General features: G+C 37.7%; 1 protein-coding gene across 50 annotated transcripts in view; it reads left to right on the forward strand.

Annotated features, from left to right (window-relative positions):
* The window catches only part of LOC114480326 (receptor-type tyrosine-protein phosphatase delta), a 486,676-nt gene that overhangs the window by 315,983 nt on the left and 145,257 nt on the right, over positions 1 to 25,436 (forward strand). The window lies entirely within an intron of this gene.

Genomic DNA, 25,436 nt, shown 5'->3' on the forward strand with positions numbered 1-25,436 from the left:
TATAAAACATATCTGCTATCTATTTACACATGCGTTATAATTCAGATGGACTTTGACACAAAAAAGCTTGTTTATATATATATATATATATATATATATATATATATATATATATATATATATATATATATATATATATATATATCAGAAAGCTGTTTATTTTAAGCTCCCTTGAAGCAGCGTCTCTGTCATGTAAATGCGCTCCTTTTTTATTGCGTCTTTTTTGGACCGCGACGAATGTTTGAAAGCATTCCTGTAACTCCCCAGAGACCCCTCGTCTCATTAGTCTTATTTTAGAATGTTTTATTTATTTATGTGTTTAATACATATGTATTTATCACAGTTTAATGATGAAAGCAGCAGTGGCATCATCACACAGTCATTTAAACGTGTGAAAAGTGAATCCATTTCCAGTAGAAGTGCGTGTTCCACCTGTGCTCCGTCACTGGGGGCCACTATAGTGGCTACACTGAGTCCCCTAGTGGCCCACTGGGGGACTCAGAAGATGAAGCAGTGCAGACTCTGGAAAAGCAGCTCCCAGTCTGGAAAACTGGATGACAAATACTGAGCTAAAGCCTCCGTGGTTTCACCAAAATCATCAAAATAAGTTCAAAGTTCCACGAGTGCAACTTTTATCACAGCTGGGGTTCCACAAAAAATGTGATTGTCTGAACCGACAACTGAATATTAACATCATGCATGTCAGTGTTTAGAATAACAACCTATTAGGGAAGAACTATAGGGTTTATGTGTATTTTCAGAGATTTTCTGTGTATCTTTGTTGTCATTTTGTATATTTTGATACGATTTTGTGTGTTTGATATTTTTTTGGAGTTATTTTGGATATATTTGTTGCCATTTTGTGTGTTTTGGCAGTCAAATTTGTTTATTTATTTTTTTTGTGCATTTTGGTAGCAGTCTATTGTGTCCCTTTGTACATTTTTTTGTCTTGTTTTGTTGTGCTTTTGTGTTTTTTTTTTAATTATTTGCTATATATTTGTTGCCATGTTGTGTGTTTTTGGAGTCAAATTTGTTTATTTTTGATTTTTGTGGACTTTTGTTGCAGTCTTGTGCGTTATTTGTGTAGTTTTGTGAACCATTACTGTATTTTTGTTCATTTTTGGTGTCCATTTGTGTACTTTTCTGTCATTTTGTCTATTTTTTTGCGTTTGGGGCCGCACAAAACTTGACCAGGGGCTTCTTGTGGTCCCCCGTGCCGCCAGTTTCCCATGCCTGCACCCGTGCGTGAAATCTAATATCAAAATTTCCAATTTTACTTGGATTTAAAATGCGCATTAACACCTTATCTAAAAACAATTCAACCCTATTCATTGACATTGCCACTATATAAGCAACAAAATGGTTTAAAGGTGGTTTTTTTTTTTTAGTGTTGGACTTGCCAATAAACACATGTGTTGGGTCTAAATATGTTGCTCTGGCACAGCTAAACACCAGTACCTCTTCTGTCTTACATGTTTTACACCTCCCAGCTTTAACAATTAGCACTCACCCAATTTTGACACAGCACAATTAACGCTGTCACCACTCATTTCGATTTCCAATTTTGCTGTTGCGACGTGGGCACTCAAAAAGAGGAGGCGGCAGGGAAAAGATTGGATGTGCACTAAAGCGCCGATGGGTTTTAAGTGCCGCTGTCTAAAGTTAGTGAAGGGAACAATGTGTCTCAGTCATCACAACAGAGGAGCGACGAGGCCGTCTTTAGTCGAACCTTCATCCTTCACTGCATGCTGCATGCCCCCCCCCCCCTCCATCCCTCACAACAAGGACCAACTGCTTTTGTGGGAGAAAAGGGAAAAGTGATAGCAGGTAAATATATGCTACCAGAGAAAGGTGAATAGAGTCGAGCTTTTTTATGTACGAGTGGGAAGGATACACATAGTTCATAACGTACAAGCTATTAAATTGAAAAATGATATAAAGGATTGGAAAGTGCCTCTAAGGGACTTGGAGCTTTTTTTGTGTGTGTGTGTGTGTGTGTGTGGATGCTGATAGTTTCCTTTCCACACTCCCACAAACATACATCTTTTTAGGCTCGAGGCACCTTTTTGAAATCATATTCCATATATTTGACAATGTCGGAAAAGGATAGCAAAGCATTTCTGACTTTAAATGCAAAAGGAAGTCAACAAGGTGTGGAATGTTCCTCTCACTACTGTAAAGATATTGTTATTTACTTGATAATAATGTATATGACGCAATAGTGATTTTTAAAAGCAGTTTGTTTAAAGTGAAAATGGCATTCTGGAGTACTTTGAAAGGTTTTTGAGTATTTCTTTATCTGTCCTTCCTGGCACAGAGCCAAGCCCACTTACTACTAAGTGTCCCTCCACCTCTCAGGCCCATTGTCTAAGCCAAGTACTTCTGACTCACTGGTTTATTTCGAGAGCTAAAGAGACACACACACACACACACACACAAAAAAAAAAACAGATTGAGTGAAAAAAAAAAAAAGTTTTATATTGTTGCCAGTGTGCACAGATTTTTGCCCTGGTGTGAGTGTCTGCTTTAGGAATTTCAAGACCTGGGCTTTTTATTACGAGTACGGAATGAGAAATCAACACTTACATTACAAAAATGGATACATAAACACTGAGGTCCCATTTATCAGGCGCCGGGGTGTTGGAACCGGAGGAGATGGCGTGCCAATTGGTGTGTTAGCACTGCACTGCCTGCCCTCTGTAATCCATTGGGTATATTCTATGTATTTTTGGCTGAACGTTGGCCGAGTTAGCTATGGCGGATAGTTGGCTGACACATGAGGGATTGTGTGAGCTGTGCAGCCATGTGTTGCATCTACATGTACCTCATATGTGCACTTCATGTGCCTGGGTGTGTGTGTTTTATATATAGCACCTTTGGGTTTTGCGTGTAATGTTAATCATTGAACTCGTGCACCTGTGCGTCAGGGGCCCGGCTGACTACTAAACTCACTTCACCATGGCCGGCTTGATGCATTGTGACAAATGAGAAAGCAGTGTGATTTCGCACAACACTGAGCCGCGCCGCAGTATAATGAAGTGATCATGACTTTACCCTTGATTCACTTTGGACGTGGTCCCGTGGTGTTTTCCCCCCTCCCACTCTGTTTCCATCGCTTCACTCACTTATTTATTTGGCAGGCATTTCCTCTTGTAACCTCTGGTACTGCATAACTAGCGTCAAGGGTGGGTTGTTTGATAAAAACCACCGCTATGGGGCATTGGTTTTACCCATCAGGGAACGCTAGCAGTTTGCTAAAGATGATATTCAAGTTGCTACTGAGTTGGAATTATTAATTTGGCTATTTTCACGCACAGGCAAAATCACATATACTGTCCATCAGTCTTTCAGGACAGAAAGCAAAGGCATAAATATTGTTTAGCACCAATGTATTGCCTGTTTGTTCCCCGTTAACTATTTATTTCAATTTACCAAAATCTATTTGTACCATCTTTTGTATAAACTAGGTTTTTATTGTCTCAAGTCAGGCAACCAAAAACCCTTCATTCCGCCTCATGAAATACACGTTAATGTATAGTCAGTGATCACACAATCGCACTGTGTTCTTTTTACCATAGCAGTGGTTCTCAACCTTTCAGCCCACGACCTCCAAAACAAGGTGTCAGAGACCGGGGACCCCCACTGTACCTGAAGGTGGTTGAACATGGACACTGAAGAACAGTCATGTGGAAACAGGGTCATCTATAAAGGGGAATAAAGGAGAGATTTTTGGGGTTCATCCATAAAGTCATCAAAATAATGGTCCAGTGTTCTATGAATCTGTGATAACCACATTTATTTATTTATCTGAATAATATCCACTGTTATCCAGGAAGTTTATTATAATTTGTGCCATAGTATATAGTCATCTTAAAGATGTAAATACTTGTTTTAATCAGAAATAAAAATGGGTTTAAAGAGACCAAAAATGGTGTAAAAGATGGTAAAATGTGATTTTAAAAACCACACAAATTGGTTAAAAGTTGCAAATTAGAGTGGCCAAAAATAGACTGAAAAATTGGTTAAAAGGGTTCAAAGTGTCAATATTGGCCTAAAAGTGTCAGAAATTGGGGTCGGGGTACAGTAGGAACAATTAGTTTAAACTGGCAAATAATGAGCACAATAAATTAGGGTTAAATGTGCAAAAATAAGCAAGAAATATGGTTAAAAGAGGTTTAATGTGACAATAATTGGTCAACATATCAGGTGGGAAAAGTGTTGAAAAGAGTTTATAAGTGCCAAAAAAAATAAAAAAAATGCTTTGAATGTGGAAAGAATGTGCTGAAAAAAGCATTGAAATGTGATGGATAAGTGGCAGAAATGGGAGCAATGTAGCAACAATGCATTAAAAGGAGTAAAAAAATGGCAAGAAAAAGACATATAGCATATAGACAATAGGTTAGATATTGGAAAGTTTGGTGTAGTTGCAAACAAGGGTAAAAATCAGCAAATATTCTAGTTTCTTGAATGCATCTCGTGACCCCAAATGAGGTCCTGACCCTAAGGTTGAGAACCCCTGCTTTAACAGATAGGCTAAGCCCTGGGTCCATGCCTCTAGCTGTCTTGGTGTGTAGGCGTGTATTGATGTGGCAGAAACATGGAGGACTACTTTCCTAGCGCAGCTGTTCTTTGCACACAGATTGGGTTTCAGAAGATATGATGGATGCTAAACGCCTGTAGCCAGTTGTGTGGACAGTGAGTTTGTTGTATGGTGGTATGGATTTGGATCTAGGTCAGTGCCCATGACAAATGATTCAAGTTGTGACCTTTGTGTTGGTGCATCCCCTAATTAGCATCAGTCTATTATTCTTTGAGAGAGCATTAATGGAAAACTGGTTGAAATCACAGAATTTACCTCCTGAAACAGAAATAGAAACATGACATAGAATTTACCCTCAGCAGCTTGTTTAAGGAGGATATTCCACATTAAATAATCTTGCGCAACAAAATCTTGCGAGAGGTGCTCCTTCAAGCTCAATGTTTTGGCAGGATTTCAGCTAGGGCTGAGCAATATATCAAGATCCAAGATACATTGAGCTTTCCATTTTTGCGATAATATATCAATATATCGCATATATTGATATATATATATATTTTTATAGCTTATTTTGTTTCAAAATAGCAGTTTCAGGAGAAATTTCTTTCTCTACTTCTCAGAACAGCATAAAAAGCACAGTGAGATGGATTGTTGAGTAGGTTCTACTCCAGATCTACCACTAAACAAGCCACACTACAGAACTCACTCACACGTGCTGTCCCTTAGAGGAGAAAAAAGGCTGAAGTTGAACATTTTGTGCAGCTGTTGTGTCTGTGTGGCATTTTGTATCAGCAATCTAAACCTTTATATGAATGAAAATGATCAAGATTCATCTCGTATATTGCCATTTTGAGAAAAAAAATGTTGTGATATGAGTTTTGGACCATATCCCTCAGCCCTAATTTAAGCACACTGTTTTGACATGGGAAGCAGATAAAAATACTTTCAAAATATTTACAGGACTTAAATTGGCATGGTTTTGTAACGTCACTAACTAGGGAAAGCTGATTAAAAGGTGATTGAAAGAAACCCAATTTATATGAGTAAAATGTAAAGCTCTGCTTTTTAATGGGAGAAGGAAGGTAATTTTTTTTGAAGGACTTTATTGTGAGTGCGTCACCAGCCAAAATATGGTCTGTTTTGTTCCTCCTGCTTCCTTTTGTCTCATTTTCTCTTATCTGAAATTTAGGGGGAATGGCTCGAAGCACAATCCACTGAGGTTCATTTGAATAACCAGCAGAATGAAGAAATAAAAGCAGGGGAGAAATAGAAGTGGCGCACGGCTCTGTACATTCATGACACACGGCATAATCATTTTTTTTTCTTTTTTCACAATAGCAGCCACACAAGTGATGGAATTTCAATTAAAGTATGACAGTTTTACAATTTGTTTTTGCTGAAAAGAGATCTTGTGAGGGTTTGTGTTTCATGGATTGCGGCGTATGACTGGACAGCCAGAAGACACATTCCCAGTCTCTATTCACCATCGTTTCACCTCCTTACTTCCCTCCACCCCTCCATTTCCCAAATAAAAAGGGACTGTTTGGTTGAAACACTTTTCTTCAGAGACACCATTTTCAGGCATTGTTTAGAGCCTGAAGCCAGACAAAAAAAGGGCATTTTATGATAATCGTCTCTGCGACAAGAAGTCAAAAATGAAGGCTTTATTCGAAAGGCTTCTTCCAAGAACCATTATGCTACCTGCTGTGTCAAATATAAGGGAGCTCGAGATAAGTTCATGGGAGGGGCGCTCGGCTCAGACTGTGGCAAAGCTCGTAACTGGCAAAGAGCTACATATATACACCCGCTGGGACTGTAAACTGTTTCGACACTGTATTGGAGCACATGTACGCCCAGACGTAGTTGTTCACACTTACAAACTTCCAGACACACAGGTTTATATAAGGCGTACAAAACGGACAAAACCGACTGTGATTATTGCTTCAGTTGTTTGAGTATCAACAGTATCAGCATTAACCAAACGTATATAAAGAACTTATTTGCAGCAACTTCAAAATATCTGTTTGTGTGTCATTTGCAATTCCCACAATTGGTAAAGATAAGTAAATGTGTAATGACATATTAACTAAAGTTTGTTTGTTTTTAAAAGAAAAAAATGATTTTCTTAAGACAACCCCGCATCATAAATTACACCTCTGTTTCTTTTCCTAAACCACCTGTATCAAACTCAGGGCCCCCGGGGCTAAATCCGGCCTTTTGCAGCATCTAATTCGGCCCGCAGGAGAAAACAAAAGCTATAGAGAAAACATGAATCATTGTGTAATGAAACTCAACAATATTTAGGTGCTCACAGGTTTTCCTGATGCTTATATCGCATGATTGCAGTCATGTTTAATGTCAAACTGTTGAAAATTCACATTTTTTACAAAATCCTTAAATTTTCCCTCAATTTTACATAAAACCTCCTTTCATTAAATAGAAATTTGTCAGAAAACTCTAGGAAATTTAAAGTGAAGAAACTGTTGGGAACTGATATCTGTCACTTCGTGCTTGGATAGGGTTGGTTTCTTACATATTTTGTATTTTATGTCTACGTAGAAGTGCAAACTAGGGCACAGTAATGAATGCTGAATTACTTGGCCCACTTGGAGCGCTAACGGCTTCCGTATTTGGCCCCTGAACTAAAATGAGTTTGACAACCCCTTTCCTAAACTGAGGAAACAAATAGTAAAACATACAGTAAGCATGAAATATTAGTTAGATATCGTTCTTACTTTTCAATCCCTCAGATACAACCCCCCCCCCCATCCCCCCACATCACTGCAAGGTTAAAAGTCACTGTTTAATTTATGTGTAACCCCGACCTTCTCTCCCTATTCAATCTGCAATTATAGCTAGCTGCTTTGAAGAAGCCAGGCGGAACTAAAATGACTTTTCATGTCCGGTATAATGACTGCCGTTTGAAAAAGGACATGGAGGGAGAGCCGGAGCTACAGTGTGTAGAAAGTGAGAAAAAAAAAAAAAGATAGAGGGAGGGGCAGAAGGAGGGAGAAAAGGGGGGCAATCAGTGAATGAATATGGCTTAGGTCACCTTTGGTTCTGCCAAGACCGCCTCAACCAAAAAAAAACCTGTCGTTCATCACGAATAAATCCACCACACGGTTCCTGCGCTTCTGACTGAAACTTTCACCTTCCGTCTCCATCCCCTGCCACTGGTCACCAGTCATTTGCCTTCAAGGGGAAGCTTAGTAGCTTTAAGGCGGATTACAAGACAAATTGCACAGAGCGAGACACCGTATATTCTCTTTAGGGTGGGCTAGCACTGCCAAAGGCCTTCGCTGAGTGCTGTCACCTGGGCTAGCAGCTGGCTATCTTTTACACTTCCCCGGCTAATGAGGCCAGACAGTTGAGTCTGAAGTTATAACACAGGCTGGATGCTGTCTGGGTAATCTATTATTTAGACTCTCATGAGGAGGTTGGTCGCAAGAATTTCATGCATGCATTTTGCAAAGCAAATGGTTGCCTGAGGGAAATAAAAGAGTGTGTGGGAAAGAATGAGTGAGTATTAGACATTAATGTAAGCTTCACCATCGCCTCGTCCTGCCAGGACCTGAGAGGAAACACTATTTTGTCATTATTTCCATTAGGTTAGCATTAGAGCTGTGGTATAGTGGGTTTTGCTGTGCTGAATAACTATTTTTGGCTCGATAAGGTGATTTTTTTTTGGGTCCTCGAACATCCAACAGTAGAATGCGATTCTGTTCTATTTTTGTTCATATTTCAGCATGGTTTCAGTGCATTGCATCACGCTGTCATGGATAACACTACATAGACGAGCCTTGTTTATATTTAGTTAGGCTAGAAAATGTTGGCATAAATGGCTCTAGCAGTGTATTTATAGTTCCAATTTTCTCCAGTAACCAAGACCAGTGATGGAGTTTATCTAGAAAAACAGGGGTTAGAAAAAGCACAACTTTTCTGGCACACATTACAATGCCAAAACAGCAACAGTTGGAAACAAAAAACTTCACCAGTCCCATGAGAAGATTCACCGAAATTGCTGAAATAACTTTATTTGGCTCGGTACATAGGCAAATCCGCTGGGAGGTGAGGTGGCAACAGTAAAGCAGAAAAACTATTTTTAGCCTGTAGTGCTTAGGCAGAATATAATGAGACCCCAGAAATAGCCAAGTGGCATTGCTATTATAAATACATTTCACATTACAAAGTTATTACAGCAATATATCATTTATTACAATCTGAAATTAGATTGACCATGGTGTGTTCTTAAACCAGACACGTAATGCAGTTTAATTCCTAAGAGGCCAGATCCAGTCCTTTGGAGCATCTAATTTGGTTTGCAGGAGAAAGTAAAAACAATAGAGAAAACATGAATCATTGTGTGAATGAAGTTAATCAATATTTGCAGGGGCTTATAGTTTTCCTACTGCTTATATCCTATGATGACAGTCATTTTTAATGTTAAACTGTTGAAAAAAACCCTCATAATTCTTACAAAAAGTTTACATTTTCCTCAAATTATTCCATAACATCTCCCTTACTTGAATAGAAATTGGTCACAAATGTAGGACATTTAAAGTGAAAATCCTGTTAGGACCTTTATCCTCACCTATTGTTTAGATATTGTCGGTTTCTTACATATTTTGTATTTTATGTATACGTACCAGTGAAAACTAGGGCACAATAAAGTGAACCGTATTGGGCCTCTGAACTAAAATGACCTGCCTTAGAGTATTTATAATGTGTTGTCACAACTCCCTTTTTTTTTTTTTTTTTTACCACTAAGAATATAGGATTTTAAATACTTTTATAATGCTTCTCAAGGAAAGTATATGTCAGTTATAGACAACGTAACTTCAGCTGCCACACTTCATTATTTGCCTACTTCTACCCTTGCCTTTACATGCGTTTTCTCACCATAAAGAAACAAAGAAACAATAAAGAAACACAAGAGTTTCATTATAGCTATTACTGGATACTGCGTCACATTTGTGTAAAAGTGAGGCAAACATTGAAGTTATAATGTTGAGCCACAATACCCCAATCTCTAGATTTTTACTTGGTTCATTAGAATAGCGCTGTCGCGATTAGTCCATGTAGTCAACACCATGGACCATTAAAATGTAGTTGATGGCATTTTTTCAATTGTTGGTCTCCCGCCTCACACACCAGTGTATGCGGCATGCGCACCCTGCTGGTCAGTCGGCTATCCTACTTGTTTCCTCTTTCCCGCCTTCCATGCTTGGATAAAACATGGCAGAAACAGGCGAGTCAGAACCAAACACGACTCAAGACAAGTTCTCGAATAACACTGGAATCGTCAAAAGGTATAGGCGTACTTCAGGTCGACTGGTGACAAAGCAGTCGTAGAACTTCACTGGGTTATCACGGGAACACGTCCACAATGCACGAGCACTTAAAAAAGTAAACACACTAGATGAAAAATTCAACGCCAGTAAATGGTTATTAATGAAACGGCAAGTGTTCTAAACCTCACCATGGACCCAAGTGTAACCATGAATCCAGACTCTGACTAATATTGCACAGCCTAATGGAAATGCAGATAGATGCGTATATGTAGATAGCTCATACAAAATGTTTTTGAACAGAAGACTGACTGAGCTTCTAACAAAATTACACTGATTCTGGTGAGAAGGTTAAGGCGAAAGCCCACACAGGTCATTAGAAACGGGCTCTCTATGTCTACATCAGTACGATAAATACAGTAAGTTTATGAAAAACATCCCACTTAATAATTTTAAGTACCCAAACTCCCTTTTTTATTAGTCGAAAGATTAGTCGTTAGAAAATTAGTCATTTGTGGCATTAGTAGTACATTAGAACATGATGTGGTTACATTCCATTAAAACGAAGGCTGTAAAATCACAAAGACTTTGGAAGAAAAAGTGAGTAATAATTCATTTTTTTGGGCTATTACATTCCTTTACACAACAATGCATGGTGAGAATAGAGAACATTTAACAAAGTACCAGGGGAATAGAAACATATTAAAGAAGATTGATGTTCAAAAAAGCCTTACTGCATAGGACATTCTGCCCTACGATAAAATGGCTAAGTAACTTTAAGTGCTGGACAGATTGATGGCTTGCCTTGGGTCTAGACGACAAAGAATGCCGTCAATTACCACTGTTTTTTATTTTATCTTAAAAGTATTAACCCAAAAGGACTGCTAGCTCTGACAGCTTGGTGGTAATTTAGCTGTTTTAGCTAGCCGTTACCCCTCAAGCTTTCATTGTTGCAAATGGATTTTACTTTCACCGTCGCTGACTTTTGTTCTGCGTGTGCTTATGCGTGCGTGCGTGTGTTGAATGGCACTGAGCTCCCTGTGTCACGGTTTATAGAAAGATTCATTTGGTAGCTATGAAAGCGCACTACAATGAAAACCCTTTCTTTGACCTCTTCCTCTTTCCTCCCACCCTCAGCTGATATTTGGAGCCTATCCCAGTCATCTATTGTGTGATAGGCTAAACACAAAGCTGTGAGGAGGATGTCCTCTGCTCGCTGTTAGACATATTGTTGTGGGTTTTTCTTCTTTGCTGAGATTGCCAACCTGCACAACACTGCATGAGGGAATTCACCTGAGTGACCTGGTCTTTCAGATATTTAAGTGATTTTTTTTTCCCAATCTGACCATCCAAGTAGGGAGGGATAATTTGAAGTTAAGTTGCAGACAGATTGATGACTACTGTGTAAATAGATGGTGAATTTGATTAAAAAAAAAAAAAGAAAAAGTTACTTGTGTTTGCCTTAAGTTTAAACTTGTAATAAAAGTGTAGAGGCAAGTTCATTGTGGTTAGAGTAAGATGTAAACCAGAGGTGAAAGTAATGTATCACGTTACTGGAATTGAGTTGCTTTTATGGATTCTTGTACTTTTTTGTAGTATATTTCTAATTCAGTAATTTTACTTGAACTTAAGTACATTTTAAAAGAAGTAATGGTTCCATTCTACACCCAACCATACTGAGTTTCCTAATTACGTTCATGGCACATCAAACAATAATAATTTAATATATGAGGTAGGCGCTTATAAGCTGTCTACTTCGACCTACTGCTTTTGAGCCCCCATTACCGTGTAAATGATATATCTTGTGTTTTGTAAGAATTTTTTTAATGTAAATTGCTCAAATAAGCTAAACATAATCCATATGTTCTTAGCCCTGCCATTCTGATCAATACCCAGCCACTTTAGCTATACTTAGAGAACTAGATCATTTTTTTTTTTATTTTTTTTTTTAATTGAATGCATTGGTGACATTTTATTTTATTTTTTAAATATCTGCATATTTTTACAAACCTTATTTATATGGATGCCTTTGTGGAAAATAAATTAAGTTCCAATTGTGCAAGATTTTGTATCTTCCTTTTTTAAGTTTATACATCAGATGTTTACTGTACGCAAGGGAACCGTTGCAAGATTTATTAACAAAATAACAGAAAGTAACGTTTACTTCAGTACTATTTAATTGGGCTAGTTTTTACTTGTATTTACTTGTTTTTGAACAGTATGTTAAGTTTAGGTTTCGTCTATTCAGACAAGGTTTTTTCAGGAATTTTCTATCTATCCAACATGTCAGGAGATAAAAAAAAAATCCTGACCTTGTCTGAATAAACAAAACCTCAATTTCACATCTTGTGCTTGAGTATTTTATTATGACTTACTTGTACTTGAGTACAATTTCGACCAAGTACCAGTACTTCTACTTGAGTAGGATACATCGGTGCTCTTTACACCTCTGTTTTAATCTAACAGGTTCAATAGTCCATCGCTGTTTTTGACCTTTCCCATTTATTTAGACAAGCCAGGCTTGAGCTCTGACAAAAACGACCTACGTCCATTATAGCGAATCCTCCCTCCCTGTCCTTTTTTATTTATTTTTTTAATGTGCCATCTGCAGTTACTGCATGACGCCACAGCTTCTGTGTCATCACTCATAACGTTCACACGCAAACATGGGCCGAACAAGTGCAGAGAGAGAGAGAGAGAGAGAGAGAAAGAAGTGTGCGATGGAAAAAAAAACGTAAAAAGACGGAAACTCACTTCATCTTTTAATTGTGTCTCTGAATGTCCCTGTGGACTTCATTACCCAGGAATCCCAAGAAATCTCACTTGTAAACACTTGGAGATGTGTAAAAATGTGTTTGTAGTTCTTTTTGTTTTTTTTTGTTTTATGTCTTTCCACACAAGTGTGAAGTGCTCCAGTTGTTGCTGTCAGAAAACTTCTTTAGCTCAGATGTAAGTCTATTTGAAGCAGGCACTAAAGCAGGAAAATGTGTGACGATAATGTGCTGAGCTAATGGATCTTATGGCTTTACACCAATACCTTTTAACAGCAGAATTCAAGGACATCCCTATATAAACCCACCATGATTATTTTATTATTTCAGCCTATTACATATTAAATAACTGCAACACTTTTTGAACGAAAAAAAAAAAAAATTGTGATTCATTCATTGAACTTAGCCGAGACTGGGAGGTAATTTTTGACTTCATTAAATCGGAGGCCAAAATCTACAGCATCTCTGCATAAAAACACAGCAGGAGAGGTAATTATCTTTGGAAATTAGCTCACTCATTTAAAGCTGTGTAGATGCAGATGCCTCTGTTCAATGGAAGCCTATTATTCCAAACGACTCTCATTAAGCCGTAGTGAAATAGGACGAGCCGTGGAAGCGGTGAAATAAAATCTTTAGACTTCTTGTGCAGAACTCGGCGGCGGCGGCAGCGCGCTATGCTCTTCATTAAAGGAGCCCTGACGTCAGGAGTGAAATGCAGAAAATGAGTGGAAGAAGAAAAAATAAAAGGGAAATTGTATGCAGCTGGTTTTTACCTTGTAGATGGTTATTTACTGTTTGTAAAGCTTCAAGTTGACTGAACAGAATGAATTTATATTAAAAAATAAGATCTCTCTCATTTTTACTAACACCTAACTCAAAAAATGGTATTTCAATGGATTATTCTTATTATTTTATATATTTGTTTTTGGACCCATTTCTCCTTAGAAACCAACAAAGTTGGTTCCGTTAGGAGATGAAGGAGGAGCGATTGGATGGACTTGTGTCAAATGAGGAAAAATACTGCAGGGTTCCTTTATTCCTTGCGGTTACAACATGGCAGGTGGCTTCATTTGCATCTCCCCCGAGCACACCCCCTCCCCCTTTTTTCCGTTTATTCATTACAATGGCCGCAGGTGGAAATCAAACGACTGTCAAATCCCCATAATGAAGTTACAAACATTCTTTAACATTGGCTGGCATTGGCACATGTGTAAGCTTTAATGCACAGGTAGATCAGACAGAGTGCTGTTTTTTAGAGTGTTTTCCCCAGTTTATTACTGCTCTATGATAACCTTTAACCACAGATTCATGTTCTGTTTGGCTGTGGCCTACACATCACTGGCTTGTATGCAGTGATGGAATGTACACATTAAAATTCAATCTACTGCATCAGTACATTTAGTGCTGGTCCGAATGGCAACTATAAATTGCCGGCCATTATTTTCGATTAACCACGCTGACACCATGGCCCATCACATTTCTCGCCATTTTTACCCCTTGTCACTGCTGTGCTGTATTTCCACTGCTGCTTCATTTTAGATTGTCCCAAAGCATGATAACACAAACTCCCAAAAGCCCTCAGGCACATTACACAAGCTAGCGGGCGATCTTATTAATAGCAGAACCGTGATAACAATACTTGTCTACGTGTTCATTGGGTATCGCAGTCTTTTGGCACATCCTCTCCTGAGCCTGACAAGAAGATTTGTCATGCGTTGGTGCATCAGGGCACGGATGTTGGAGTTTATATTTGATATACAGTGGAGGCTTAATTCTCTCTAAATTATTTAATTCCACATGGAAGTATGTGGTAAACATCATTCTATATCCATTAGGGATGCACCAAGATGAAAAATATTGGCAAAAAGTGAAAACTGAAAATTATTATGCAAATTATTTGTATCATTGCATCAAGGTATTGCAATTTCAGAAATATTAATGCTTCAAAAAATAAATCAATAATAATAATAATAATAAAAACAAAACATTTATTTAGCACTGACATTCCAGCAATGCACAATGTAAAATAGGAAAAATACATTAAATATTTACCTCGACATTAAATAATAAGAGCAGCTTTTTGGCTTTAGTGAAAATCTGTTCCCGACAGTCTTGCGTGCTGCTTTTTTCCCGCATTTAACAAATCATCTTCATAACGTGGATCGAGTACAGTGGCGATGAAGTGCAGAGTATCTTGTTGAAATGTATTTTATTATTTTTGGTAGTTTATTCCAAGTAGAATACAATTTTTTGTGTTTTTTTTTTTTTTTTTACCATTCTCCAAAATGTCTTACAGGACTTTTTCTCGAGAGTGTTCAGTTTATTTTTTTTCTGAAAGATGAAGTCTTGGTTTTTTATTTGGGTTCCAAACTGTTGACCCGACCCTGGCAAGCTCTCAGTCTGCCTCCAATCATTTCATTCAGCCTCTTTCACTGTCACAGTGGGGTGTTGCCCGCATCAATGTGCCAACTTTGACGACATTCAGGAACCCAAAGACCAATGAGAGGCATCGATCAATGGCGCCGGATGTTTTTCTTTTTTTTTTTTTTTTTTTTTGTTTGTTTAATTTAGTTTTCATTTCCATTGACACTGTTGAGTCTCTCTGTCGTTAGCTGTCAAAACACTGGGTAAACGGGAGCTAGTTTTTCTTCTCCAAAGACATGTTACACAATAAAGCCAGCAGGATGCACAAGAGATCTGTTATCCCCCCCCAAAAGTCATACAGTTTTTTTTCAGGGATGGTAGACAGTCTATACTCAGTTGTCATTCAAGATTGGGTCTCGTTTTTGCTGCTATTGAGTTCTGTACAAAGCAGAACAATCAGGGAGAGAGAGAGAGTATACCCAGCAAATGAAAAACAATTGGGCCGAGTGCCAGCCTCAAATCAAGCATGCAAGCTCAATAAAGCACAGTGTATCGATTTCCTAGTTATTCATTATTTGTTTTGGATGTAGAGAAAGTTCTTTGGAAAATGATTTTGGTGTGCAGTCCAGACGGTGAAATAAATGGTTTGACAGATCATCGATGACCATGGAGTATTATAGTAAATGGCCTGGTATTGATTCATTTCCCATTGGCCCCTTCTCTTCTCGTCAGCCGTTGTGCTTAAAGCAAGACCAAGCACTCTCCTGTGTATTGGATTGTTGTCCACCCTGCTTTCAAATGTGAAAATTAGGATTTATTTTGTGCTGCTGCTTGACTGATGGTTGTAGGAGAGCATGGATTGGACTAGATAAATGAAAACGGAGAGAGGAAATACATCACGCTGTGTTTAATGGATCTTGTGACAAAACAAAGACTTGCTGTTGGTAATATGCAAACATGTAGACTCTTAAAATGCTAAAATGGCAGCTTTATTTACTGCTTTAAGGATAAATGGCTGAGTTCCCAGTGTCAGTCACAGATGGCCTTAGAGAGAGAGAGAGAGAGAGTGAGGTAGGGTAGAGAACTGCCATGCCAGTGACTCCTAGTAATGCGGCAGCCATTTTGCACAACCTCCAGAGGCACCGATTGTCACTGAGAGGCGTTGGCATTGTTTTGGCACCAAACTCGACCCGTGGCTCCAAAATGTAAGTGATAGCCAAGCTTGAGCACGTCCAGCCTAACATTTATCCCGTTTGACATCTGCTTCTTCCTCTTCTGTAACGGGCCCCATAACACTGACCTTGGGAACTCTGTCTACTGCTCCACTGGCCCAATCCTCCTGCAGCTTCCTCCACTGTCCTCATGAAACACTGCTTCCTACTTTTTTCTTTTCATTTCTAAAGTGAGATGTATCGAAACAACCATTGCTATTATTGAGGAAAAAGTTGAGCTTTTTTTTCTCTTAATAATATTGAGTTGTCTACGTATGGCTACGTTTACACTGCAGGTCTTAATCCTCAATTTGGATATTTTGGAAAAATGTAATTTTCTGTGCGCTCATTCATATTATACATCAAAATGCGTCTTCTATCAGTTAGGGGGTATGAACGGAATGCAACCCTGAAGTGACCCGCATGCACAAAAGAGGTCCTGAGGTACTATTTACAGAAGTATATAAGAAGGCATCTCATCTCGGCGTGTCTGTGGCACTGATATGTATTATATAATAAATATTTATTAATCTTAAGAACTCACTCTCCTTCCACCGTCTACTTTTCTTTTTTTAAAGGATTTTTTTGGCTCTAGTGGCCTTTATATGACAGTTGCTTGACAGGAAGGGGGTGAGAGAGAGCAGGGAATGACACGCAGGAAAGGGTCCCAGGCCGGGAATCGAACCTGGACCCGCTGCAGGTGAGGAACTACAGCCTCCGTACATGGGGCGGGCGCTCAACCCACTGAGCTACACACCGCCCCACCGTCTACTTTCCTACTGACGTCCTCCACCAGGACTGATCCCTTTAGATCCTTTTAACGCATGTGCAAAACTCGTCACGGCAGTTCGTGCACGATTTATTGTATCGGTTTGACTGTCACCATGGCGACAGTGACAGCGTAAGCAATAGAGGAGTTTTTTATGGCATCACTTGAGATTATATTAGTTATATTTGGTTTGGTTTCAAAATAAGGATGAATGTAAAGTTTTTTTTTGTACAACCCTATTTCAATTTTGGCTTTAATAAAAAAAAAAAAAATCTTTAATGCAAATATTAAAAAAAAACAAAAACAAAGCCATGTTTGTCACTTTTTTAATGAGTTAAAGTTAGTTTGTGCATTCTAAACCTGCTGCCAAGATTGGCCAATTTATTATAAATTAATGTTTTGAGTGAATTCCAATTTATTTTGATGTTCATGTTATTTTCGGTTTGGTTTTTGATTTTCAATGTTATGATTTTGTATATTTTGTTAATGAAAATAATCGTTTTTTTTAAAACAATGTGATTTATTTTATTTACATAAAATACATCAATTCACAATACCACCAATTTCAATCTCGAGCTTTTGTGTTAGCCTGCAGATATGGATTTAAGTGTCTGGTTGGATGAATGAAAAACAGTTACTTATTTACATGCGTACTATTTAAATATTTAACAAACGTTGCATGGTCAGTTTACATTCAAATATTACATCCCAGGAGCTATGTCGTAAAGATGGCAAATGAAGGAAGTGAGGTAGTCTACGCACACGCGCTAAAACAATGTGAAAGGATCACTGGAGCACTGATTCCCCCTCCCCTGCCGCTCCGTCTGGGATGCAGACTTATGAAGCTATCGCACTATAATGACGTAAAAGTTGGATAGAATGTGACCTGGCCGCTCAGACAGTAGTTGCATTGCAAAATATCAGATACGTATCAGATTTATGTCCACATATGAAAAATCTGAATTGTACTGTTCACATTGACATGAAAAAATCAGATTTGGGCAAAGTCATTGGAAATGACCTGCAGTTTGAACATAGCCTATGATGCACCTTAAAACATTATACAAAATCTCGAAAAAACTGACAAACTTACTCAGGACTAAATAATTCTTGTCTTTTTTACTTTACATCAGAGTAGGAAAGTGTAATAAGTAAAGCACTCTTGCAAGTTGAAGTGTTTGTGAGGGAGTTTGTTTTTTGCCAAAGCAGCTGAGACACTAAATGAGCCTCATGGTCCGCCTCTCACATCGCTTGCAATCACAAATCATTGGAACTGTAAAAGTGCTGCTCCTGAGTCACCACTTCATTCAAAATCCACCAATCATTGGCTTTTATGGTAAAGCATTTCCTTTTTTTTTTTTTTTTCTCCCCTTTCCGTTGATAAACTGCACATTTTTCTGCTACTGTGACTCATCAGCAGCCCTCACCCCTGGCCTCCCCTCATGAGGTAATTAAGCCCCCTGGTTGTTTGTTTAGCTGTCTGCATGTGTGTCCTGTTTAAAACACAGGGGGGGCATATGTTCTTCCTACCATAAACCCATTGAAACAGTGGGACATGAGTGGATAGGAGGGGCCGCCTGCGCTCGCGTAAGTGTGTGAGCGTACATTTTAATTAGGCAGGCAGGAGTGTATTAGCATCACTGGGCAACAGCCAGCTGAGAGCATCTGGAATCGTCTTTCATTCTCACAAACTTCACACACTACACACACACACACATCTACAAATGCTTGCAAATTTAGAACCGATAAGATACAGTGGGATAAGAGAGCTTAGGTCAGGTATGGAGGGTCATATGAGCAGCTATTTAAAACTGGCAATATTTTAGGCCTCCTTATCCCCCCCCCCCCCCCCGATGACTCCTTGTTTTAAAAAGAAAACAGTGCCACTCTCACGTCTCTCTCTCGAGTCTGGAATGCCAACAACCTAGAGGGAAAGACCTCATCTATTTCAACAGCTTCCACAAAAAAAAACCCTTCAAAGTTGTTTCCAACAATGACAAGGATTTAGTTTCAAAGTGGGGTCAATCGCTAAAATAAGCCCACGCCTTTATGTGTATGCTTGTTATTATTAGAGGCGATAGAGATTAGATAGTCATGTCTTTTTCGGGAAAGAATTTCAAAATTGGAATTTTTTTTTTAAAAGCATGTCTCTTTGATCTGTGAAAACAGCAGTTTGTACTGTATGAACGACAGTTGTGTTATCTGTATCCATGACAAACTGCATTCCATGTATCTTCAAGATCAACGTCGTGCTCACCATTGTGCAAGGTGCATCTGTTCCTCTGCAAAAGCTCATTTGATTTACACACAACAACAAAAGCAATCTATGTAAAATAAATGTCTCAAATTACACAAAAAACCCAGTATAACCAATTTATATATAAGTTAGGGCTGGGCGAGGTGGACAAAAATTTGTATCTTAATATTTTTTCTCAAAATGGTGATATCTGATATAAATCTCAATATTTCTAACTCAATAAAGTTTTACCAGAAAGACAATTATTGGTTAAATTAGTGCATAATGCCACACAGACGTATTTATTAACAAGCTGCAAAATATGTGCCACTTTAGGCTTTTTCTCCTGTAGGGGACAGCACGTGCGAGTGAGTTCTGTAAGCCTAGGTTAGGACACACTCAGTAATCTAATTGTGCTTTTCATGCTGTTCTGAGAAGTAGCAAAAGCAGCAACTCCAAAAACGAGTATTTTAATAAAAAAAAAATAACCATAAAATAAAGATATATCGTTATAGACGATATTGTAATTTTCTATATATAACCAAAATAGAAATCGCAATATATCTTGACTCTCGATATATTGCCCAGGCCTACTATGTTTTGCTTATATTAACATACCCATATATGCACCCATATATATATATATACACTGCATATACAGATATACACCTACACACATCTATATGCATAAACAATGCACATACAGTAATATTATATACTACTAGGGCTGCACAATTAATCAAAATTGAATTGTGATCATGATTTTGATTGCCACGATTAAATTAATCTGATCATCTGCAATATTTACATTTAAAATATGGGCTTTTCATTCTGTAATAATGTATTATGTATATTTAACGTTTATTCCATTAACCTTTGGTACATTTGGGTTATTTTTTTTTGGAATAATTTTTATTTAAAGCTTCATTTTGCACTGTAAACTGTACACATATTGTTTAATGTAAGTGTAACATGATAACTAATTGTCATCATAATCGTGATTACAATATTGATCAAAATAATGGCCAAAATTGTGCAGCCCTATATACTATCATACAAGTTATAATTATCATATAAGCTACCTATATACATATGAACACAATCATAATTATATGAACAAAATTTGAAGACATCACCTATACCGTACATATAACCACATTTCTATACATTGCTATACCCATACCAAAGATACTATGTCTTTTCAATTAATTTATCACATATCATTCGCTGCGTTTTACAATTCTGACTATGTTTTCAGTTGTATGCTCATATAAGCTCATAAAAGCTAAGTGTATTTTACTGAAAAAGGACAATTCAGAGTCATCTTGTTCAGTTACACTTGGGACAAAAAGCCCAGTAAGCCATGCAGTTCAAATAGTGTTTTCCTGTGCTATTGATTAACTGGTTAGGCTGCAGAAATCCAGCTACAAGACACTGCAGAGCTCTCTTTTTGTCTCGCTTCGCACTTCCATATTTTCCCTTTATTTATCTTTAATCCCATTCATGTATAGAATGTGTCACCTTTGTGCTTGTACAGTTTGTTTGACAATTGTTCTTACAGTGGGGGGAAAAAAAAAAGCTGTCTTTTGCCGAGTTAGATCAGAGAAGCCCAGCTGTTCACAGGCTACGGCTGCCATCGCTGGGCTGACCTGGAGAAAGACTGGGTGGCAGGAGTGCAAGGGCAGTAAGGGGTGGCGGGTGTTGGGGCTCGGGCTCTAGATTTCCCAGCTGTTAGCCCACAAGTTGGCCCCCCTGTCAGAGATTAAGTAGATCAGCGGGAATGCAAGCACCCATGCAGAGAGGGGAGACAAGACAAAGACAGTTGACAGAGGGGGGGGGAATCTAACTTTAAAGTCGGCTGAAAAAGTTGTGCACTCTGGCCCACAGGAATGCACAATGGTGTGACGTACAAATGCAGCGAAGCGCAGCGCCTTGATAGCACTACAAACTTATGTCCCTTTTATTTCTCCTCACAATCCCACGCCGCCTTCCAGTCTGTGGAGGACTATTTTACAAGTGAGACAGTGGTTTGGAGGGACACAAAAGACCTGATTGTAAAAATGATGTTTCCAGATATACAACCAGGCCTCCATTGTGCTGTTTTATTGGGTTATTTTGTATTATGAAGATAGCAGGGTTAGTCTTTAGTCTTTGTGGTGCCTGCCTGCCCCCCCATGTCAGCTGAATTCTAACCGCAGTGGAAACATACTCACTCAAAACAAGCAAGACCATCATAGTGGGCTTTTATATTTAATGACTACATTAGATTTAAGAAACTCACATGTTTATTTATTTTTTTCTCTAAATTATGTTTCACAAGTAGCTATTGACCAGAGGTGTAAAGAGTACTGATATACTCAAGTAGAAGTAGAGTTACTTGATTGAAATTGTAGTTAAGTACAATGAAGTCATACATAAAATACTCAGGTACAAATAAAAAGCAGCTAAATGGAATAGTACTTAAAGTAAAAGTTGAGTTAATTTATTCCCCTATGTTTATTTTTGGCAATACATCTATTATTGTTGCGAGTATTAGTAATATTTTCATTGCTTTCTGCATTTATAGTAGTATAGTAAATGCAAGGGCATGCAGGGGTTAATATTTTCACAATAAAGTAACAAGGCTAACAGTTATGAACTGTAGTGTTGAATAATATTTAAACTTTTTTTTTTTTTTACGATAAGGAACAGTCTTTCAAACAAAAGGGCAATAGTCATTAGTGTGTATTGTAACAAAGCCTTTTTCTTTCTCTGTTTTCAACATTGAGCTCTGGGTTTTTAAACCTGATAGTGTCAATTTCAATATAGTTTTTAGTAGTTTTTAGAGAGCCATGGTTGGAAACAGTGTCAGACGATTGGATGCAAAGGTGTAAAGAGTACTGATATTTCCTACTCAAGTAGAAGTACTGTAACTTGATTGAAATTGTACTAAAGTACAAGTAAGTCATACATAAAACACTCAAGTACAAGTAAAAAGTAGCGTCATTGAATAGTACTCAAAGTAGAAGTTACTAGTTACTTTCACCGTCCCATGTTTATTTTTGGTAATAATTTTGGTTCCCTTGCATACAGGAAATATTTCATGTATAAACCTAAAATGGAAGAGACAAGATCTTGCACATTTGGAACTTAATTTATTTTCCAAGGCATCTGTATAAAATAAAAAGTTTGTCAAAATTTAAAATTATTTTTTTTTAAAATAAATTAACATCAATGAATTCAATTCAAATTTTAAAAAAAAATCATCAGACTTTTAAGTATAGCTCCATTTATAAACCCTAAAACTGATGTTTTATGTTTAATCTGGCTATGATGTGATGCTTTTGATTGTTGTCTGGTCATTTCATTTTCTGTAGTTTCAAACTGTCCTTTGATCATTTAAAAAAAAAAAACAAATAAATAAAATACTCAGTAACGGCTGGGTGTAGAAATGTAACAAATTACTTAACTTCTTTTAAAACGCACTTAAGTACAAGCAAAATTACTGATTTAGAAATATACTCAAAAAAGTACAAGTACCCATAAAAGCAACTCAGTTACAGTAACGTGAGTACTTGTAATCCATTAATTTCACCTCCGCGATTGACTACTAAAAATAAAACGGGTATTTAAAAAAAAAAAAGTACAATCGAAACCTAAATAAAGTACAATTTATCCAACCTTAAACTTGGGTTCAATAAACCCAGAGCCAATATGGTAATCATTACCAAGAATTTGGACCAACGTAGTTGAGTGGCCCCAGACAAGTAATTAGAGTTCACACTGAGCCTTGACTCTAAACTAAAATACAGTCATTATCTCAGCAAAGATTACAACCTTTCCAGGTCACATCACTTTGTTTGCAGCTGTAAAAGTAGTTTATTTCTGTATTGTGCCACTATTATAGTAGCCCTAGTCCACTTGCCAGAACTTTATGGCACACCGAGTGACTTGGGGCAAGTGAGAGGTTCAATAAAAAATGTGGCAACACAATTTACAAGTTGTGAGCACGGCTTTCTATCTGGAAGTTTGTGCTTGACCATAGTGTTTTATACAACACTGGTGTTTTCATTGTCATAATTTACTGAGCGCTCTGTGAGTAAGGCTCCAACTGAATCACCAAAATCTTTAGGGCTCCCTTCTGGGCCAATCAGCTATCTTGCAATAAAACACTAGAGTTTATATTGGCCCTTTTTACACAATGGTCCCATACCAGGAGTTTTGTTAGGCTCTAAGGTCCTGGCATAAGAATGAAACCGCTGTAGCAGACAGGAAGCAACAAAGCCATATTCAAAGAAAAAGAAGAAGGAATCTTGTCCTTTAGTCAGTTTGAATGTGGTGACAAAGTGGTTGAAAGGTTTAAAATATTGTGCATGTATAATGATGATGATAATTTTGACTGCAAAAATTTGGTGATCAAGATGTGTGACCATTTTCTAGAGACAGTTTTTGGACAGATTCCGTGTTCCACAACCAAAAAACCCAACAAACAACCCCAATGTGACAAGTTTTCTTTTCATTTTTTTCTGTTTGCTGCAGAGATTGCAGATCTTTCCTAGAATAATGAGATTTGATACTTTTCCACTGGAGGCGTAACAATATATGCACATGCAAACATGTATCCAAATGTAAGAAATACCAGTTTATACTCTTACACGCCAACTCATTCTTTCTCTAGTTGCCATCGTGATCTCGAAATGTCTTTGTTAATTGCTCCATATTGTGTAGAATTGTTGTTTGCTACCAATACATTTCCACTGGAGGTGCACATGCAAACAGGCATCCAAATGGTTGAAATTTAGCAAGCAAATACAAAAAATGGCATGTATATTTCTTCCTGTTCTCTGCAGTGTAAGAAATACCAATTTCTACTCCATCTCTACTCCACCAACTAATCCTTTCTCTAGTTTCCATCGTCATTCCAAAATAAATATCTTTGTTAATTGCTCCCTATTGTGTGTATAATTGTTGTTTGGACAAAATCTTGCCATCCTGTTGGATCTAGTCCTAAAAAATGTTTCCCTTTTATTTGAAAAGTGGCAGAACTTGAATGAGGATTCAGGCATGTAGACCTTCTATAAAACAATAGTTCATACACTGAAACACACCAGTTAAGGGTAAGATTATTGTTGACCTCACACAACATATTTACACATAATTTCCTCAGCTCTTGACCTTTGACCCCTTCCCTAGAGCTGTGTTTGTATTGAGGGCAACACACCACTGTGATCTGTCCGTCTCCAGTCTGTCTCAAGGGACGCACGGGGTGAAATACGCAGCTTAAGCTACTGATCATGAATCCACTCTAGTGCCTGACAAAGTGTGTATGTCTAGCATCGCCTCCGTCCTCAGCCCTCTTGTATTTCATGCATGCTGCTCATTAGCCACACAATGGCCACTTAGAATGAAATGCCATTCAGGGCAATATGTCATCACATAAAGCAGCGCAGCAGTCTAAAAACATGTAGTCCTACTTCAAAACAAAGAGACTGTCTACATCCAGATAAATCTAAAAGAAGTGAAACTGTAAATTAATGAGCAGATATTTTTCTTCCAAAGGGTAGTATTGGGTTTAGAAGTAAGTGCTTTGAAATAAGAACCGCAACTTCAGGTTTCTCCAATAAATAACCAACGCAACCTGTATATTCAATAGGTTGTACAGCCAGATTCAGGGTCAATTATAATTGTAATCGCTTAATTTGTAATTAATTACAAATATGGCGGGATTATAATTGTAATTGTAATTTAAAAAAAAACATGTTGCCATTGTAATCATAATGAAATTCTTTTGGAGTTTAGATAATTGCGTTAAGAATTCTATAAAAATTGTCAGTTACAATGTAACGCGAAACTGGGGAACCATGTTACAGTTCTACACATACTGTATGAAGTTCATTCCTAAAATGTGTTTCATATCAAGCTCTCCCATTATTTTACCATTTAAGAAAATTGAAATCGAGGGGTAATCTGACACACAAAAGGCTCAGACGCCCACACCAAAGACATTAAAACCTATATTTGCACTGATTAGGAAGCCTAACAAGGTAACTAATAGATGGGAAAGAAGTTAGATTATTTTACAGCTGGTTTAGGACCTGTTATCATAAGAGATGCTAACAGAAAGCTAACACAAGAGGAAGGTTAACTTGTGTTAGGTTATTTATTTATTTCAGGTTCAGCAATTGTGATTCATTGAGAATATAATTGTAATTGACTTCCTGAGGTAAAAAAATAAAAAATAAATTGTAATTTATTATAATTGGGGAAAAATGCTGCATACT

The sequence above is a fragment of the Gouania willdenowi genome, chromosome 18, assembly GCF_900634775.1.
Source record: "Gouania willdenowi chromosome 18, fGouWil2.1, whole genome shotgun sequence".
In the NCBI taxonomy this organism is placed as follows: Eukaryota; Metazoa; Chordata; class Actinopteri; order Blenniiformes; family Gobiesocidae; genus Gouania; species Gouania willdenowi.